Source organism: Leopardus geoffroyi, chromosome C1 (genome assembly GCF_018350155.1).
Source record: "Leopardus geoffroyi isolate Oge1 chromosome C1, O.geoffroyi_Oge1_pat1.0, whole genome shotgun sequence".
Lineage (NCBI taxonomy): Eukaryota > Metazoa > Chordata > Mammalia > Carnivora > Felidae > Leopardus > Leopardus geoffroyi.
This window is the reverse complement of record NC_059328.1, coordinates 176,723,611-176,729,071: the sequence shown is the minus strand read 5'-3', so window position 1 is coordinate 176,729,071 and position 5,461 is coordinate 176,723,611. Positions and strand designations below refer to the sequence as shown.

The following is a 5,461-nucleotide window of genomic DNA, read 5'->3' as shown; positions in this document are numbered from 1 at the left end:
GCCTGTTCTTATAAACCACTAAGATTTTGGGAGTTGCTTATTATGGAATATTATCGCAGTGAAAGCTGGCTAATATAGGCACTGCCTGTATATAATATATATAATATTATATAATTATATATATATTAAATATAATATATACATATTATATATGTATACATACATATATAATATGTATATATTAATTATATACATACATATTAAATATAATATGTAATATAATACAGGCACTGCCTGTATATAATATAGTCTGCCTACCTCCAGAAGATTAATCATAATTAATCTAAGCTAATCCTGTTGCCCTTTTCCATACAAGAGAATTTTCCAGATTTGCATGGAGCTAAATGTGGCCAAATGACCCATCTTAGCCAGTGAAATATGTAACAACTACTGGGGGCTTTTAGGAAAGCTTTTGTCAGGGTGGCATTGTAGGGGCTGAAAGTGGTCTTTCCCTTTTCTTCTTTGCTTGAAGTTTCAGTGGGTATCTTGAGACCATAATTTGAAAACACAAAGATGGAAAACTAATAGCTAGCTACACATGATGGAGCAAACAAATAGAAAGTCTAGGCTCCTGATGACATGGCTTAGTGGTTGACCAACATCGACAACCATCTATCTCTACACTTCTTATTTCGCCGGATTTTTTGCTTCTTGCTTTCCAAGTCATTCTTGACCTACTCACTGAAATAATGTCAATTTCATCATCTTAGTCACTATTTCTCTGAGGTAAGTGATGAATAAGAAAAGGGAGCTATGTGATCACAAGTCTCCTCACACAAACCTTAGGAAACCTTATTTGTTAAGTTATTAGAACCTGGTGTGTGTGTGTGTGTGTGTGTGTGTGTGTGTGTGTGTGCGTATAGTTTTGTTTGCTTGTTTTTCCCGTGTTGCCTCTTTGTAAGAAGGTTTGTAATAACAATGAACAATTAGCTGATGGTTACTTTTAACCAAAAATGTGGTGGCGACTGATTTGGATATCGTGTGCTGGCCAAAACTGGGGACCACGATGTCAAATTGTTATTTCTTAAAAAGAAGCTGTGTCAACCATGGAGTCACACTAAGAACAGCTCTTACAGAGTTGCTGGTGGGTGGGCTTCCAAAGGTATTTAAGAAATATGTGATGTGTGCAACACTACCATCTTCAACTTGCACTGGGTGTATCCTCACTGTAAATTTGGAGTATGTGCGGATTGCTACCAAATGAAAAGCAAAAATTGCCAAGAAAGTACTACCTACAAGGTTTTCCTCGGCTGGGATGAATGAAGAGTCAGGTATATGAAGCAAGGAACTTGATGCCTACACAGGTCAGTCTTGGAAAAGTTCTTTATAATGTTGGAGACTGTTCATTTTGTAAGATCAAATGTGGGATAGAGGCAGATTGTCCTTGTTAAAACAGTAAATTCAAGCTCTTTTCAAAGCTAGCCTCAGAAGAAGACATTAAACAGACACCTTTAATGAGAGGAAAAACCTATTCTTAGTGTTATGCTTCTGTAGAATCCCTCAGTCTTGGAAGCAGCAGCTGTGGGCAAGCGTGCAGCCTCCGAGCCAGCCAACAGCATAAAGCTGACCTGTCCAACCAGCACTTTTCCTTTACATTGGCCAGCAGACTCAACAAGAGGGAATGTCAACACAGAAAACAAAGACAAAATGGACAAAAGAATGCATAAAAAATCCTTGATATCTTTCCTTCTTTGGTAGAAAATAAGACTTCTCTGATTTATGGAAGAACCTCAAGGATTGATACTAAGCATGACATTCTGATAACTCCTCACTACTGGCTGTGGGGTAATTGCTTACTGTGCTTGCAGGATCCCAAAAATAAGAGGAACTGGAATGTTTTCAAGGAGTACGGGAAACAGGGTAGCCAGTAATGGTGTCTGGATGCATCATAAATTGAAGGCTGAATTTTGAAAACTTTACTCCCTCATCAAAAAGTTTGATAACCAGTAAGTTGATCTAGTTAATTGTAGGACTATCTTAGTCTATTTGGGCTGCTATAATAAAATACCATAGACTGGATAGCTTAAAAAGCAAACATTTATTTATCACGGTTCTGGAGACTGAAAAGTCCAAGTTCAAGGTATTGAAAGATTCGGTGTCTGGTGAGGGCCACTTCTTGGTTCATAGACAACTGTCTTCTTGCTGTGTCTTCCCAGGAGAGAGGCAAGGGAACTTTCTGGGGTCTCTTTTATAAGGGCACTGATGTATTCATAAGGACAGAGTCTAATCACCTCCCAATGGCTCCACTTCAAAATATCACATTGGGGGGTTAGATTCAACAAATGAATTTTGGGGGAGACACATTCAATCAATAGCAAGGACAAACGAAATTATCACTGAAGTCACAAAAGGAGACTTTTGAATTGTACTTGAAGGTGTTCCAAATCTCTTGAAAAATGAAAAGGAATTAGTGATTTTGAAACTTAAGGTCTGGTTACCAGGAAGAAATTTTAGAGATATAATGCCTTACAGGTTTGATGATCTGGTGGCCAACATTCCATTGTTTGAGTACACGAGGTGAGATGGTGAACTGCATTTTTTCCTCTAGGCTACCAAACTACTTTGGCCAGATTGGGGTCCCAAGATGTATGGTGCTTGTAGACTAATTATTCTGGAAGATCAAAAATGTGGAATAACATCTTTACTGAGACATATCTGTTGCAGCTGGTGTCATGGTCTATGTGGAAATTTCAAAAGGACAGTGACTGAGAAGTCCTTAAAACTTTCCAAGATAGAAAATTTCATGAACTCATAAAAAAGCAATTTATTGAAGGAAAAGAGAAGCCAAGAACCTTCTGGTACATACATACCACTAAAGACACAGAGAAGTTATTAGCATTTCTTTAAAAGTTATCAGAAAAGCAAGTTCAGGAAAACCCAGCAACCACGATCTTACTAATCAGATCTGGTGTTTAGACCTATCACTAAGAAAACATCTTCATCAAGAGTATGAAGTTGAAGGCTGGGCAATTGTAAGTTTCTCAGAGATGTGGTAATTATCCCAACAGGAACTCCATATGAGGTTCATAACTTATTTAGCTGTATCAAGTGGTTGATGCTTTTGTTTCTCAGAGCATGTTAAACAATGTTTCTGGCTTACTAAGGAATTGTTATCTGTCACAGACTCATACCAATTATGAAGATAAATTATAGGTGAAGGATGTTATCTACCATGCAGTGAAAGTTGCAGTAGCTATACTAAAAGCCAGCAAATCCATTTTCAACAAACCCTAAAGGCCCCCGGGATGCTGTAACCCTGGCACAATGGAAATGATTTATTGGTAGCTGTCAAAACTTTTCAGGAAGGATTCCTGGGGATGTTAAGAATCAAGTTACTTCATTTTTAAAAACTGTGCCTGACTTTTGAGGGTACACTGATAATGTATATCTCTAGTGTTTGCAGATGCTAAATGTGTGTATGTAGTGAATATTTACAGAGCATGCATCCTTAAACTGTGACTTCTTACCTACTATACAAGTGCAGACCTTTTACCAAGCTGCAAAAGCAAAACCCCTTACCAGCTTTGGATCAATACCTGTGGTTATCCCATAGCTACTTATTTGGATAGTTTAGACGAAATGCATTTATAACTATTAGGAATCACTTTGCACAGTTTATTTGGGTTGAATTTTTTTCATGTTTGTCTAAGTAACCCTCCTCTGCATTTTAAGATTCAAAAGAGAAATGGAGGAAATCAACAGCTAATGATGGAGTTTTTATTATATTGCATAAGATTGACATTATATAGTAGAAATCAATCAACTGGGAGGTAATAATCTTTTTTTTTTAGTAGCCAACACTTTTTTAAAATGTTTATTTTTGAGGGAGAGAGAGAGAGAGCATGCATGAGCAGGAAGGAGAGGGACAGAGAGAGAGGGAGACAGAATCCTCAACAGGCTCTAGGCTCTGAGCTGTCAGCACAGATCCCAATGCAGGGCTCAATCCCACGAATTGTGAGATCATGACCTGAGTGAAAGTTGGATGCTTAACTGACTGAGCCATCCAGGCACCCCAATAATCTTTTTTAAATAAAATTTTTTACTTAAATGAAGCTTTGCTGACTTTAAGTGTTAAGTGTTTTGCACTATTCATATAATAAAGTTTGCAAAATACCTTTGCTAAAAGTAATGTAGCATCAAACCATGTAAGGTAAAAACCAATATATTTGCAGAGAGAAATAAATTAATTCATTATCATGATTGGAGACTTCAATACCCCTCTCTCAGAATGGACAGATTCAGCAGGCAAAAATTAGTAAGGACATAGTTGAACTCAGCATTATCAATCAACTGAATATAATCAACATCTACTGACCACTTTATCCAAAATAGCAAAATACATATTCTTCTTAGACTCACATGGAACATTCACCAAGGTAGACCACATTCTGGATATAAAACACGCCTTAACAAGCTTAAAAGAATAGAATCAAACAATACCTTCTCTTAGACCACAATGGAGTTAACTAGAAACCAAGAACAGAAAAATATTAGGAAAATCTTCAAACATGTGGAAATTAAACAACATACTCTTAAATAACACACTGGTTAAAGAAGATATCTCAGGAGAAATTTAAAATTACTTTAAACTACATGAAAATGAAAATGCAATTTATCAAAATACGTGGATGCAGTGAAAACAGCACTTAAAGTGGATTAATATATATACAGCATTAATATATATATTAGAAAAGAAGAAATTTCTACAATCAGTATTCTAAATTTCCACCTTAAACTAGAAAAAGAAGAGCAAATTAAATCCAAAGTAAAAAGAAGAAAAGAAATAATAAGAATTAGAGCAGAAGTCAATGAATGGAAAGCAGGAAATCAATAGAGAAAATTAATGAAACCAAAAGCTGTTTCTTTGGAATGATAAATGAAATTAATAAGCCTCTAGTCAGGCTAATAAAAAAGGACACAAATAACTGATATTAAAAATGAAAGAGAGGAAATCATTATAGATTCCTTAGACATTAAGAGATAATCAAGGAATAGTATGAACAACTCTATGCCTACAAGTTTGATAACTTAGATTAAATGGATCAATTCCTTTAAAGGCATCATCTGCTAAAACACAAAAAGAAATAAATGAAGCAAATAGGCCTATATTAATTAAAGAAATGAAATCAGTAGTTAATAGACTTCCAAAACAGAAAGCACCAAGTACATTTGTCTACCAAACATTTAGGGAAGAAACTATACCAACTCTCTACAATTTTTTTCAGAGGAGAGAAGCAGAGGGAACACAAGTTTGATAACTTAGATTAAATGGATCAATTCCTTTAAAGGCATCATCTGCTAAAACACAAAAAGAAATAAATGAAGCAAATAGGCCTATATTAATTAAAGAAATGAAATCAGTAGTTAATAGACTTCCAAAACAGAAAGCACCAAGTACATTTGTCTACCAAACATTTAGGGAAGAAACTATACCAACTCTCTACAATTTTTTTCAGAGGAG

General features: G+C 35.6%; 1 pseudogene; it reads left to right on the top strand.

The window, feature by feature from the left end:
- Positions 1-937: 937 nt before the first annotated feature.
- Positions 938-3,783, top strand: LOC123596919 (annotated as a pseudogene).
- Positions 3,784-5,461: the final 1,678 nt, after the last annotated feature.